This window comes from Callospermophilus lateralis, chromosome X, assembly GCF_048772815.1.
Source record: "Callospermophilus lateralis isolate mCalLat2 chromosome X, mCalLat2.hap1, whole genome shotgun sequence".
NCBI lineage: Eukaryota > Metazoa > Chordata > Mammalia > Rodentia > Sciuridae > Callospermophilus > Callospermophilus lateralis.
In genome coordinates, this window is record NC_135325.1 from 67,431,992 (window position 1) to 67,449,067 (window position 17,076).

Sequence of the window (17,076 nt, forward strand, 5' to 3'; positions counted from 1 at the left end):
GACCACAACACAGTAATTATGGGTGACTTTAACACACCTCTCTCACCACTGGACAGATCTTCCAAACAAAAGTTGAATAAAGAAACTATAGAACTCTAACACAATTAATATCCTAGACTTAGCTGACATATATAGAATATATCAACCATCAATAAGTGGATATACGTTCTTCTCAGTAGCACATGGATCCTTCTCAAAAATAGACCATATATTATGCCATAGGGCAACTCTTAGCAATTATAAAGGAGTAGAGATAATACCATGCATCTTATCCGATCATAATGGAATGAAACAGGAAATCAATGATAAAAGAAGGAAGAAAAACTCCTACATCACTTGGAGAATGAACAATATGTTACTGAATAAACAATGGGTTACGGAAGACATCAAGGAGGAAATTAAAAAATTCTTAGAGATAAATGAAAACACAGACACAACATATTGGAATCTATGGGACACTATGAAAGCAGTTCTAAGAGGAAAATTCATTGCTTGGAGTTCATTCCTCAAAAAAACGAAAAAAAAAAACCCAACAAATAAATGACCTCACACTTCATCTCAAAGCCCTAGAAAAAGAAGAGCAAAACAACAGCAAACGCATCAGAAAACAAGAAATAATTAAAATCAGAGCTGAAATCAAAATAGAAGAAAAAATTGAAAAAATTGACAAAACTGAAAGTTGGTTCTTTGAAAAAATAAATAAGATCTACAGACCCTTAGCCATGCTAACGAAGAGAAGAAGAGAGATAACTCAAATTACTAGCATACGGGATGAAAAAGGCAATATATCACAACAGACACTACAGAAATACAGAAGATAATTAGAAATTATTTTGAAACCTTATGCTCCAATAAAATAGAAGATAGTGAAGACATAGATAAATTTCTTAAGTCATATGATCTGCCCAGATTGAGTCAGGAGGATATACACAACTTAAACAGACCAATATCAAGTGAGGAAATAGAAGAAGCCATCAAAAGATTACCAACTAAGAAAAGCCCAGGACTGGATGGATATACAGCAGAGTTTTACAAAACCTTTAAAGAAGAACTAATACCAATACTTTTCAAGCTATTTCAGGAAATAGAAGAAGAGGGAGTACTTCCAAATTCATTCTATGAGGTCAATATCACCCTGACTCCTAAACCAGACAAAGACACTTCAAAGAAAGAAAACTACAGACCAATATCTCTAATGAACATAGATGCAAAAATCCTCAATAAAATTCTGGAAAATCGGATACAAAAACATATCAAAAAGATTGTGCACCATGATCAAGTAGGATTCATCCCTGGGATGCAAGGATGGTTCAATATATGGAAATCAATAAATATAATTCACCACATCAATAGACTTAAAGATAAGAACCATATGATCATCTCGAAAGACGCAGAAAAAGCATTTGACAAAATACAGCATCCCTTTATGTTCAAAACATTAGAAAAAATAGGGATAACAGGAACTTACCTCAACATTGTAAAAGCTATTTATGCTAAGCCTCAGGCCAGCATCATTCTAAACAGAGAAAAATTGAAGGCATTCCCTCTAAAATCTGGAACAAGACAGGGATGCCCTCTCTCACCACTTTTATTCAACATAGTTCTCGAAACACTGGCCAGAGCAATTAGATGAAAAAATTAAAAGCATTAAGATAGGAAAAGAAGAACTTAAATTAGCACTATTTGAGGATGACATGATCCTATACCTAGAAGACCCAAAAGATTCTACCAAGAAACTTCTAGAACTAGTAAATGAATTCAGCAAAGTGGCAGGATATAAAAATTAACATGCACAAATCAAAGTCATTCCTGTATATCAGTGACAAATCCTCTGAAATAGAAATGAGGACAACTACCCCATTCACAATATTCTCAAAAAAAAAAAAAAACAACTTGGGAATCAACCTAACAAAAGAGGTGAAAGAACTATACAACAAAAACTACAGAACTCTAAATAGAGAAATAGAAGAAGACCTTAGAAGATGGAAAAATACACCCTGTTCATGGATAGGCAGAACTAACATCATCAAAATGGCGATATTACCAAAAGTTCTCTATAGGTTTAATGCAATGCCAATCAAAATAACATTTCTTGTAGAAATGGATAAAGCAATCATGAAATACATCTGGAAAAATAACAAACCCAGAATAGCTAAAGCAATTCTAAGCAGGAAGAGTGAAACAGGTGGTATAGCGATACCAGATTTTAAACTATACTACAGAGCAATAGTAACAAAAACAGCATGGTACTGGTACCAAAACAGGCAGGTAGACCAATGGTACAGAATAGAGGACACAGAGACCAATCCACAAAATTACAACTACCTTAGACAAAGGTGTGAAAAACACACAATGGAGAAAGGATAGCGTCTTCAACAAATGGTGCTGGGAGAACTGGAAATCCATATGCAACAAAATGAAATTGAATCCCTTTCTCTCACCATGCACAAAAGTTAACTCAAAATGGATCAAGGAGCTAGGAATCAAAACAGAGACTCTGCGTCTAATAGAAGAAAAAGTTGGCCTAATCTCCATCTCATGGGGTCAGGCTCCAAATTCCTTAATAGGACACCTATAGCACAAGAGTTAAAAATCAAGAATCAACAAATGGGATGTATTCAAACTAAAAAGTTTTCTCTCAGCAAGAGAAATAATATGTGAGGTAAATAGGGAGCCTACATCCTGGGAACAAATTTTTACCCCTCACACTTCAGATAGAGCTCTAATCTCTAGAGTATACAAAGAACTCAAAAAGTTAAACAACAAAAAATTAAATAACCCAATGAACAAATGGGCCAAGGACCTGAACAGACACTTCTCAGAGGAGGACATACAATCAATCAACAAATACACACACAAAAAAAATGCTCACCATCTCTAGCAATCAGAGAAATGCAAATTAAAACTATTCTAAGATATCATCTCACTCCAGTAAGAATGGCAGCCATTATGAAGTCAAACAACAACAAGTTCTGGCTGGGATTCGGGGAAAAAGGTACACTCGTACATTGCTGGTGGGATTGCAAATTGGTGCAGCCAATTTGGAAAGCAGGATGGAGATTCCTTGGAAAGCTGGGAATGGAACCACCATTTGACCCAGCTATTCCCCTTCTCAGACTATAACCAAAAGACCTAAAAAAGAGCATACTACAGGGACACAGCCACATCAATGTTTATAGCAGCACAATTCACAATAGCTAGAATGTTGAACCAACCTAGATGCCCTTCAACAGATGAATGGATAAAAAAAATGTGGCATTTATACACAATGGAATATTATGCAGCACAGCACTGAAAAATAACAAGATCATGGCATTTGCAGGGAAATGGATGGCATTAGAGCGGATTATGCTAAGTGAAGTTAGCCAATCCCTAAAAAACAAATGCCAAATGTCTTCTCTGATATAAGGGAGGTGACTCAAAGCAAAGTAGGGAGGGAGAGCATGAGAAGAAGATTACCATTAAATAGGGAAGAGATGTGGGAGGGAATGGGAGGGAGAAGGGGAATTGCATGGAAGAAGGAAGGAGACCCTCATCATTATACAAAATACATGTATGATGATGTGAGGGGGAAGAAAAAAGAGAGAGAGAAAGGTGTCACGGTAGACTGGGTAGAGAGAGGTGATGGGGGAGGGGAGGGGAGGAGGGATAGGAAGGGCAGCAGAATAAAATAGACATTATTATTGATGTATGTATGTAGGTGACTGTATGACCAATATGATCCTGCAACCTGTACACGTGGAAAAATGAGAATTCATACCCCATTTGAATCAAATGTATGTTATGTCAAGATCATTGTATTGTCATGAGCAACTTATAAAAATAAATAAATAATGTTATTGATTGAGACTCATGCTTTCTAAATCTAATCTCACATGCATTCTGTTGTATCTGTGTATTTTGGCCATTCTCTGACATTCTCTGATTTCATTCTTTGTAGCATATTAGTAAACCTTGCACCAATTCTAACTTTCTACCTCAAATTTTTCCTGCAAATTAACAGACTCAACCTCTCCTTCCTTCCTCATCTAACACAGAATAAGTGTCAAGACTGAAATGTTATGTATCCAGAACCTCTGTCTGTAGAATTTATAATGTTGCTAGATACTTAGTAGGTGTCGGGCTCAAAAGGATTTCTCCATTATTCTACCTTTTCTTCAATATCTCAAGCAACATGTGTCTAGTTAGACTCATTCATCACTTGGTGTTTAACAAGTGTTTGCTAACATCCTTCCATGCAAAAGGCACTGTGCTAAGCACAAATTTGAGGTAGAAATATAGTGAAATTCAGTTGGAGTTCTTGGGGGAAAAGGACACATATGTTTGAATATACAGGAAGGTAGAAACGTGCCTGTATATGCAATACAGATGCCACAACCATATTTATGAATGGAGATGCAAACATAGGAAGGACTAAGTATGCTTTCATGAAATTTTTCAAAAAGTTTACCAGTCAAAACATGTACAAAACCATCACATAAGCACACACACATACACAAATCCTAAAACAATTTTTCTGAATTGTGAGAGAATAGCTAACAATTACTTTTTCAAGCTGAAAGTGTTTGGGAAATCTTTTGCCCATCAATAACTCAAAACTGAAATAGAAAAATCATACATCAGAGTTGACAGGTGCCTGGAACTACATGAGGGATTGTCTCCTACTAAGTCCCATGATGGAAAAACAGGGGAAAAAGAATATAAATTGCATGAGTCCAGTAAAAATTGCTTCTGAATTGTGCCTAACTTCATCATATTGTGGAATCATTCACATCTATGTTTGGGCAGGTTTTTCTAGTTCCATATATTGTTGACATATTGAATAAAAGCTCACCTCCTTTTAAATTTCTGAATGATTTAGTTTAAATTTCCTTTAAGAAGTTTTTCTTAACTTACATTATCCCAATTGAGGTGTTCCTTATTTGAAAATATTAATGACATTCAAATAAATGTGAGCTTTGCTTACTTTTAAAAATAATACATTAAAATAACTCATTAAATGTTCACTATGTGCCAAATATCATTTTCATATATTAATTTAGTTAATCTTCCCTGAAGCCCTATAATTTTAATAAATGGAGACATTTAAGCCAAGTTATTCTATCTGATAAAATTCTCATAAAAATTAGCACAATAATCATCATTTATTTTGAGTCAACTTAATGACAAATAATTCTATTCCCAAATAAAAAATAAGGTAACAGTGGATCAAGGGGGTAAATAATTTGTTTTAGATCAGGCAGGTAGGAAGCAGTCAAGCCCAGGTGTGAGTCCTGGTCAGTCTTTTTAATACACTGTGAAAGCTTTGAAAAGTGGCTATTGAATCTTCCACATTACAATCTGCATTAAATGATTACTATGTGTGTGAATGAATGAAAACTGATATAAAGGGTATTTTGTGGAGAACATTAGAGGAAGAGTCAACGTAACTGTTGATGGGTGGGCTAAGTGAACCTTTATGATCTTTTGTGTTTGTGGAGAGAGATTCCTCCAGAGCAATAAAATGAAAAGATAGGAACTGCAGAACTCTTGTTTTCTTGCCTGGGATATACTGCCTGAAGGCAAGGACTTGACTTAACAAATGTGACCTTTTGGTCAGCTTGCAACCAAGTATAAATATCAATGTTAAGCCTTTGGGACGTACTAGTGGTGGGCTTTCCAGGACTCAGAACAATCAATTTTTACTTAAAATTTTGTGCACACATGTATGTGTGTGGGTAATGATGCATTTTTGGAACAAATAACTCCTATCTACAGCAAGGCAATTCACACTTCTCAATGAAAACATCTCCAAACTCAGGGGCAAACAAGTGTGTTATTGGTGCAAAATCTTTTTGTTTTATTCAATCATATGTCTCGTTGCAGCTGGAATTAATTTCTTGCTATTTATGACAATGCGGATAAATCTGGAAGACATTGTGCTATATGGAAATGACTAGACATAAAAAGGAAAATACTACATTATCTCACTTATAGGAGGAATCTAAAACAGTCAAAGTTCCAAAAGCAGAGAGGAGTGGAATGGTGTTTTCCATGGGCTGAGGGGGAGGGAAAAATGTGGAGATGTTGGTCAAAGGCTACATTTTTTTATTTATAGAAGATGAATAAATTCTGAAGACTTCATGCATGGTATGACAACTGTAGTTAAACATTGTGCATTGCACACTTGGAATGTGCTAAGAGGGCAGAAACCTTAATTGTTCTAACACATACACATACATATAAAAATATGGTAAATATGTTAGGGTGATGGCTATACTAAATAGCTTGACTGCTTATCATTCATAATATATAAATAAGTATATCAATATTTCAAGTTGTACACTTTAAATATATTTAATGTTTGTCAATTATAACTCAATAAAATAAAAATATGAAGCTAAAATAAAATGTGCATATCAGACATGCATAAGAAGAATTGTTGAATTTTTAATAAAATCTAACATACAAAACAAACAAAAAAATTTTTTTTCAAACATCATATCCTATTGTATTCCTTTTTACTTTTTTCCTTTATGTGTGTACGTGGTTGTGGGGGGTGTATATGTACTCATTACATAGATTGATTTGAAAAAAATACATGTATACTCAGATAATTACTTTCTTTTTAACCTGTTTATTATTTAGCCTTGGTTTGTCTTAGTTGGAGTTTGATTAAATTTGGGTTCAAGCTGTTTTGATCTTACAGTTGCTGGTTTCTCCATACCTCTGCTGTCAGCCCTATTATCTCCCCTTTATCATTCTCTTCCCCATAATCAACCAAATTTTCCTGTTCCCATGTCCTCTTTTTCTTTATTACCTTCTGTAAATTTTTTACTCCTTCTTTTTCACAGCTAACATCTACTAACTACCACCTGCCTTAAATTTGATCACTTTTTAAAAATATTTCAAAATTTCTCTCACTTTACCACCCTACTATCTCTATGCTTAAGAAACTGTAATCCCACTATATAATAAAATTATATTTTTATGTAATTCATACCCCCATTCTTGTTGCTGTGATTAAGACAGTGCATGACACCTGATGTTGAATGCCTGATCTAGTCCACAGTTTTGTATTGCTAGAATAATGCTAAATGCCAACCCCACCATTTCTATATAGGTGACAATTAGTATTATAGATGTGAAAGTAGACACTGGACATTTATCTCAAAACTGTACATATGCAGTTGACATTAGTACTACTCCTGGCTCTGCTACCCACCATACACCTCTAAAAGGGCCTGGAAGTGACTGGAGCACTTCAAGACCACAAATTAGAGTTCCTGCTGCTGAGAAAAGTAACAGAACTTATTGTTGAGAGCCACAGCCGAAGGGGCCCCAGCAAACTTTCAGACTGCCAGCTGATGAGCTGAAGGGGCCCCAGCAAACTTTCAGACTGCCAGCTGATGATTGGCTCACAGCGGCCCCAGCAACATCTAGCTGATTGGCTCCTCTGCGGTGAAGCTCATTGGGCTGTTTCCCTGCCCCTTCAGGCCACGGAGCTGCTCACTGGGGGACTTTTTGGCTCCGCCCATGCAACCCAGCCAATCGGCCTCAAGAGGAAGAGGATTGTGGGAGGTGTGGAGGCTGGTGGTTGGGGAGTGTGGCTTGTGGGAAGCCGGTGGTAGCAGTTGGGCTCTGAGGGTTTTTTCCTGAGGAGTTGTTTTGTTTGGCGTGTGTGGTTCTAAAAATAAAGTTTCTTTCTTTTGACAAGTGGCTCCTGAATTGTGCCCAGCCAGACTGCGGCAACTTATAGTAGCCAAGCAACAGTGAATCTCACCCCACACATGATCTAACACCACCTGAGCCTAAACTTTACTTCAACTCATAGAACTGGGGAGAGAAAAACCCCAACCAAAAACCAGGCCCCAAGTAGAAAACAACCAGATGGGAACTTCATGTCCTACCACTTGAAATCTACTCATATACCAAAACCAGAAAAATCCTACAATAAAAAAGAACTATACATGTAAGGACATGCATATAAAAGAGGAAGGTGAGTTCATTTCAATTGATGCACAAATCCAGGACTTCTGAATACATGAGGAAGCAGGCAATCAAATCTACCCCCAAAGTTCACAATCTCCCAACAAATTACCCCACAGATATGGAAGAGGATGAAATTCCAGAGGAAGATTACAAAAAACTAATCATTAAAATGTTCAATGAACAAAAAGAATATCTAAGGAATGAAGTGAAAGAGCAAATACAGAATATGAAAGACTATTTTAATAAAGAGATAATGAAAAGAAATAAATCTGAATTCCTATAAATTTTATGGTAAGTGAAAATTAAGGGTTGAATGTTTTCTCTCATATGTGGAGGCTAAAGCAAAACAAGGGAAAGAATAGAGTGGGGGAGAGGATTATATATCACAAATATATAGAGAATATTGGTGGAATACAGAGGTGAGAATGAGAGGGAGGGAGAAAGGAAGGAATAGGGAAACAAATATGGAATGAATCTAACAGAATCATGGATACACACACACACACACACACACACACACACACACACACACATATATATATATATATATATATATATATATATATATATATATATAATTCACACACACCAAAAGGAATATTTCTTTTATGCATATGTAGAAAGTATCAATCAAAAATAAATGAAAGTGTAGAAGGAAGATAAGTAGGAGGGTGAATAAGTGAGGGGAGGAGGGAAGGAAAGATGATGGAAAATGGGGATTAAAATCAAATTCCTTGTGTGTATAATTATGTCAAAGAAAACCAAATACTACTACAATACTGTAATAAAATAAACAACATTCTTCCCCCACAAAAAAAAATTTAAAGAACATACTACAAAGCTGCATTACTCAAAACATTGTGGTATTGGCATAAAGAGACACACAGACCAATGGAACACAATACAGAGTTTAGAAGTAAAGCCACATATCTACAGCCAAATGATTTTTTCCTTTGGTTGGGGATTGAACTCAGGGGCACTCAACAACTGAGCCACATTCACAGCCCTATTTCGTATTTATTTAAAAATAGGGTCTCACTGAGTTGCTCAGCGCCTTTCTTTTGCTGACTGACTTTGAACTCGTTATCCTCCTGCCTCAGCCTCCTGAGATGCTGGGATTATAGGCATGTGCCATTGCACCTGGCTCAGCCAACTGATTTTTTTTTACAAAGATGCTAAGACGCTGCACTGGATAAAGAACATTTTTTAAAAATAAATGGCATTGAAAAAACTGGATATCCACATACAGAAGAATAAATCTAGACTCCCTATTCATTCCCAATCACAGAGATCAATTGAGAATGAATTAGCAACTTAAATATAAGACTTAAATCTGTGAAACTACTTGAAGAAAATAGGGAAAAAATGCCTTAAAGCATTGGAATGGGCAAGTACTTTTTGGACAAGACCCAAAAAGCATAGGAAATGAAAGCAAAAATAGATAAATAGGATTACATAAAAATAAAAAGCTTCTCCACAGCAAAGGAAAACACTCAACAGAGTGCAGAGATAACCTACAGAATTGAAGAACATGTTTGCAATGATATATATCTGACAATGGGTTCACATCCAGAAAAAAATGATGAATAAAAAAACAATATCAAGAAACAAAAACAAGCCAGGCACAGTGGCTCGTACTTGTAATCCCTGCATTTTGGGAGGCCGAGGCAGGAGGATCACAATTCAAGTCCAGCCTCAGCTTAGTGAGGCCCTAAGCAACTTAGGCCATTAAAAATAATCCTGTCTCTAAATAAATAAGCAAATAGGGCTGGGGATGTAGTTCAGTGGTAAATTGTCCCTGGGTTAAATCCCCAGTACCTAAATAAATAAATAAACACACACACACACACACACACACACACACACACACACAAATATAACCCAATTAAAAATAGACAATAGATAGAAATGACATCGCTCAGAATAATAATTCAAATAGCCAACAGGTACATGAAAAAATGTTCAAGGTGATATTTCATTATGGTTTTTTTTAATCAAAACCATAATGAAATATCACCTTATTCCAATAAGAATGAATTACATAAAAAAAGACTAAAGATAACAATTGCTGGTGAGATTGTGGAAGGAAAGGAACTCTTTCATGCTGTTCATGGCAATGTACATTAGTGCAGCAATTATAGAAAATAGTATGAAGGTTTCTTAAAAATTAAAACTAGAACTACCATAAGATCCAGTAATCCCCCTACTGAGTATATATTCAAAGGAATTGAAATCAGTATGTCAAAGATACATTTGTGCTCCCATGTTCATTATAATACTATTCACAATAGCAAAGAAATTGAAACAACCTAAGTGTCTATCAACTGATGAGTGATAAAAGGAAATGTGATACATGAGCACAATGGAATATTATTGGCCATTAAAAAATATTAAATCCTGTCACTTCTGCCAACATGGATGGAACTGGAGATTATTGTGTTAAATGAAATAAGTCAGACACAGAAATATAAGTATCACATGATCTCACTTAAATCTAAAAACCTGATCTCATAGAAGTTGAGAATATAATAATGATTATCAGAAGCTGGATACAGTAGGCAGAGAAGGAATGTGAAAGGTTGGTCAATGAGGACCATGATACAGTTAGATAGAAGCAAGAAGTTCTGGTTTACTTTTGCACAGTGTAGTGACTATAGATAATAATAATACTGCATATTTCAAAAAGCTAGAAGAAAAGATTTTGAAAGTTTGCTCCACAGATAAATGATGTTGGGGAAAATGAAAAAAATGGAAATACTGGATAAAAAAGGAACTCATGATGAAATATCCTTATTCATACATTTTCTTCTCTGTTGTATCATAGATGAATATCATATCAATGGTATGACACTCTGCTGAAGGGACCAGCGGCTATAATAGGACTGAAATCAGGGCAAAGGTAGCACATGTGATTTCTATTAAGATAACAAAATATATTCTATAGTTTGGACACATATAAAATACAAGTAAAAACTAGAAGTAATGACTAATTCTCTACTCAGCAATAACCACTATGTGGCTTGTTCCTAAGAAAGTGTAGCACACAGGGACAAGCCTAAATTTGGATTTTGGGAAGACATGAGGAGCAGATATAAAGTCATCCATCTGCTTCTATGTGAATGAAACTTGTCATTTGATTTCCTCCATTCCTTATTACATCTTTCATAATGGGTATTACTACTGTCCTACCTACAAGGGAGGGAAAAGTTGGTTAGTGAGAGTTGGTTAGTGATTTGCTACAGAGCACAATAGTAAGAAAACACACTAGGAAATCAAATACTGGACTTACCTTAAAACCCAAGTTGTTTTTAAATGTCTCCTGGAGCCTCCACTATGGCTGATGTTCTCTAACACTGATAAGCCCAGAGGTTGAAGTTCTAAGACTTCCAAATATTTTTCATTAACTCTGTTTTTTCTTTGGTGGGGTGGGGGCGGGAGGTTACCGGGAATTGAACTCAGGGGCACTCAACCACTGAGCTACATTCCTAACCCTATTTTGTATTTTATTCAGAGACAAGGTCTCACTGAATTGCTTAGTGCCTCACTTTTGCTGAGGCTGCCTTTGAACTCACGATCCTCCTGCATCAGCTTCCCTAGTCACTGGGATTACAGCCATATGCCATTGTACCCGGCATCTCATTAACTTTTTAAACACTGAACCATGTGACTTCCTTAATCATAAAAATCTAATAAATTGAAAAATAGTTTGCTTGCAAAAACATGAAATGTATATGGAAAATTGGGAAGAAAATTGACATATACATTATAGACAAAATATTAGTGTTCTTAATATACAAACAACTAAAAAGTAAGAAAATGATGTCAAACTAGAATTCTCCTTAAGAGCAACAGAAATACAAAATAAAGCCACATTATCTTTAGCAATTATAAATCAAAACTTGTGATAACATAATAAATGATAACATAGATTTTCAAAAGTGTAAAGGCAGAGACTATTTTTTGGATGGAAGGAGTGTTATGATACAAGCCCTTCTCATACTGTGGGTTTTCTTTTTTAAAAAATAGTTTTAGGTTAGATAGACACAACACAACGCCTTTATTTTTATGTGGTGCTGAGAATCAAACCTGGGTCCTGCCCAAGCTAGGTGAGTGCTCTACCACTGAGCCACAATCCCAGCCCATACTGTGGGTTTTCACATCAAATTTTTGAGTTTAAATTTTACTTGGCAGAATCCATTCAAATTTAAGATGCTCATACTGTTTGTAAAAAAAATTTAAGCTTTATGCCATTTTTAGGAAACGTTGATAATAGAAGGAGAGCCCAGCACAGCATGGAACCCTTTAGAAACTCCTTATGCCTGGTATTCTTGCTAACATTGACTCTGCTATCAAAGATTGGGTGATAAAATTTTCCCAGTATGCTGATAAAATATCCTATATGAAGGACCCCATACAGAGGCCAACACTCAGATTCCATATCTGTGCAATTCTTTCCCCAGAGCCTCTATACTCACAAGACTCCTCCCCATGTCCCTTTTATGAGTTTGGCATTCACTCCATAACTAAATTCCTAATGGACTTTGTAGTCAGCAATGACCATGGTGTGCAGGCTGACTCAGCTCTGTATTCCTTGAAACTAAAGCTTATCACCACATTAGGATACTCAGTTTGTACCCACCCTATACATACACACACAGCCGGAAAGACAGAAAGGAGATCAAGGGACTTTTATGCTCAATGAAGATGGAGGTATATTAATAGTGGTCCAAATATCTGTTATAGGTCCCCAGTTGTGATACCTTGTCCTGGATCAGCCTGCATGGGGTGGCAGGGACTAACACTCACCTTGTTCTAGTTCTATGTAAAATTGGAAATAAGCATTTGGAATTGAGAAGAGGGTCCTGGGAATTAGATTAGTGGTTGGCATTTTAGATGATGCAGTTTTTTAAAGCTGTTAACATTTCTACATGCTCTACCTTGAATTCTGGAAAGAGTGAGTAATTGGCTTTTCTGCCTGAAGATTCAGAGTGCCAATTAATTGTGAAAGCTTAAGATGGTTGCTGCTAAATGGACCTGTTTAATGGAAAGAAGTATGATTAAACCTTTCAGGCAAAGTCCTGCCTGAATATTTAAGGTACTGTGTTGAGAGCCACAGCCGAAGGGGCCCCAGCAAACTTCCAGCTGCCACTTGATGAATGGCTCACAGCGGCCCCAGCAAACTTCTAGCTGTCAACTGATTGACTCCTCTGCAGTGATGCTCATTGGGCTGTTTCCCCGCCCTTTCAGACCAAGGAGCTGCTCATTGGGGGACTTTTTTTGGCTCTGCCCACGCAACCCAGCCAATCAGCCTCAAGAGCAAGAGGAGTGGAGGAGGTGGAGAGGCTTGTGGGAAGCCGCTGGTGGCAGTTGGGCTCTGAGGGAATTCCTGAAGAGCTGTGTGGTTTGGTGTGTGGTTCTAAAAATAAAGTTTGTTTCTTTTGACAAGTGGCTCCTGAATTGTGCCCAGCCAGACTGTGGCATTTGGTGGCTCGCATGGGGAACGACTGAGGGTAAGTGATAAGGTAAACTGCTCGCCCCTGAGGGCAGGGAGAGAGGATGGGTAGCCATTTTAAGATTCTTCTTTTGTTTTGCTTCACTTTTGTTTTAAGTTGTCTGTCCCTGGAGATGGAAGAAAAACCACTCACATCTGAGGAACAGATAGGGAGAAAGGACGGATGGACATTTCAGGAGGATAGAAAGGGTATAATGATTTTCTGTTGTTCCAATTTTGTTTCACTCTGTTTCAGTTTTGTTTGGTGTTATCTTCTTGGGTTGTATTATAGTAGAAATATTCAAGTAAAAGAGAAGGTCTCTCAAGCTAGTCAGACAGAGAAAAAAATTCAAGTAAAAAAGAAGGTCTCTCAAGCTAGTCAGACAGAGGAAAAAATTCAAGTAAAAGAGAAGGTCTCTCGAACTAGTCAGAGGAAAAAATTCAATTAAAAGAGAAGATCTCTCGAACTAGTCAGACAGAGGAAAAAATTCAAGTAAAAGAGAAGGCCTCTCAAGCTAGTCAGACAGAGAAAGAAAGTGTAAAGCAGAAAAAACCATCAGGGGGAAAGTTACAACAGGAGACTGCTACTAATACCTTTCTATCACCAGAGGGTGTAAGTGTCCAACCAACAGCACCACCTCTACAGGAGACTGCTACTAACACCTTTCTATCACCAGAGGGTGTAACTGTACAACCAACAGCACCACCTCTACAGGAGACTGCTACTAACACCTTTCTATCGCCAGAGGACGTAAGTGTCCAACCAACAAGGCCACCTCCATATGCTGGGAGGCCCTCAACCCCCGCAGTTGATAGTTGGGATCCTGAGACAAGATCTCAAATATTAACATGCCCTGTATTTGAGGCAGGAGGGCAGTGAATTCACCATGCTTTAAATTTCGAAACAGTGAAGCAGCTAAAAGAGGCTGTAACAACCTATGGTCCTCAAGCACCCTTCACTGTAAGCTTGGTCGAATCCATTAACAACTTGAACATGACGCCAGAAAATTGGGCTAATATGTGTAAAGCTGTGCTAAATGGAGGACAATACCTGTTATGGAAGGTTACCAATGAGGAATTTTTCAAGGAGACGGCTAGGCGAAATGCAGCAGCTGGTTATCCTCAGAGAAATCTAGATATGTTGTTAGGAAAGGGACGTTATGAGGATCAGCAGCAACAAATTGCATATGATCCTGGTGTATATTTACAAATTGCTGTAGATGCAGTTAAGGCATGGAAGACTTTACAAGGACATGGAGGTTTACAAGGTCAATTATCTAAGGTAATACAAGGAGCTAATGAACCTTATGCTGAATTTGTAGATAGGCTTATTCAAACAGCTACCAGAGTTTTGGGGAATACAGAACAAGCAATGCCATTACTAAAACAACTGGCTTATGAGCAAGCGAATCCTTGGTGCAGAGAAGTCATTAGACCATGGAAACATGAAGATTTAAACACATATATTAAATTATGTAGAGACATTAATGAACAAGAGCAAGTCATGGCAGCTGCAGTAAAACAGGCTTTAGAACAAGGGCAAGTCGTGGCAGCTGCACTAAAACAGGCTTTAGATGCCAGGCCAAGAACATGATACAATTGTGAACAAACAGGATATTTTAAAAGGAATTGCCCCATAGGAGGAGGGTTTAACAAAACTAGGTATCAAAGGAGTAGAATACCGGTATTTGCCCACGATGCCGTAGAGGGAGACATTGGGCTAATGAATGCCGTTCTCAAACCACCATAGAGGGTACTCCATTATCAAAAAATGAACAAGGACCAGGTATTTATCCACAATATCATGGAGAAAGGCACCGGGATCCATTGCCAAAAAATGGACAGGGGGGCCCAATGCTCTGGGGTCCAAAACCACAAATATATGGAGGAACTCAGCAACCCCATCAGGGTAGTGCCCAGGACACATTGTCCATCAGATCCCTCATCAGACAAACCAGCGCAGGGTTGGACATCTGCGCCTCTGCCAGAGCAGTACTAACTCCAGAGATGGGAGTTCAAATCATTCCCACAGGAGTAAAAGGACCTCTTCCCAAAGGAACAGTAGGCTTATTATTGGGACGCAGCTCTTCTACTCTAAAAGGACTTATGATAAGTCCTGGGGTAATTGATCCCAATTATGAAGGTGAAATAAAAATTATAGCCAGCTCTCCAAAGGATATATCAGTAATTTCACCAGGAGATAGAATAGCAGAGTTACTAATAATACCCAGCCTACATGATAAATTTTCCAGTCGTGCTGTAGAAAGAGGTTCCAAGGGATTGGGCTCCACAGGTGTAGATTGGGCTATGCTTTCTTTAAATTTAGATTCTCGCCCCATGCTAAAACTAAATATTCAAGGACATGAATTTAATGGGCTACTGGATACAGGTGCAGACCTTAGCATCATCTCTCGTCAAGAATGGCCAAAACATTAGCCATTACAACAAGCCACTCAAATGCTTCGAGGCCTAGGAGTGGCAACTAATCCCCATAGAAGTGCAATGGTATTAGATTGGAAGGATCCTGAAGGATGTGAAGGAACTATACAGCCATATGTATTGGATCATCTTCCAGTAAATTTATGGGGACGAGATGTCCTAGATCAATTAGGTTTGACATTAACAAATAACATCAACCAAAATGCACCCACTATTATGACTAGACAAGGTTTTAGGAAAGGAAAAATATTAGAAAAACAAGAACAAGGTATAGCAGCACCAATACAAATAGATCAAGAAACAGACAGACATGGGTTGGATTTTCAGAAAGGGCCACTGAGACAATAAAAATTACTTGGAAATCAGAAAGACCAGTATGGGTTCCTCAGTGGCCCCTGACTAAAGAAAAGATACAAGCAGCCCATGACCTGGTCAAACAACAATTAGCGGAAGGACATATACAACCTTCTTTATCTCCCCATAATACTCCCATTTTTGTCATCAAAAAGAAATCTGGTAAATGGAGATTATTGCAAGATTTAAGAGCCATTAATAATGAGATGGTTATTATGGAACCTGCTCAATTGGGGATTCCTCAATTGTCTGCTTTGCCAAAAACCTGGTATGTTTTAGTTATAGATATTAAAGATTGTGTTTTTTTTTCAATTCCAACTCATCCTGAGGATAGTCCACGTTTTGCATTTACTATCCCTGCACTGAATCATGAAGGTCCTGATCAGAGATATGAATGGAAAGTACTCCCTCAAGGGATGGCTAACAGTCCAACTATGTGTCAAATTTATGTTAACAAAGTAATCCAGCCACTTAGAAATTAAAATCCTGAACTACAAATATTTCACTATATGGATGATGTATTATAGCACACAAAGCTAAAAACACATTGCTAGAATGTTATGCCACACTTACAAACTTATTAAAAAAATTATAATCTAGAGATAGCAATAGATAAAGTACAATTAAATTTTCCAATTAATTATTTAGGAGTTCTATTATCCTCAACCATGGTCCGTCTACCAAAAATTCAAATACAAGTAGATCAACTCAAATCACTTAATGACTTTCAAAAGTTATTAGGAGACATAAATTGGATAAGGCCTTATCTAGGTATACCAACAGGAGAGTTGGGACCTTTATTTGATATCCTAAAAGGTCCA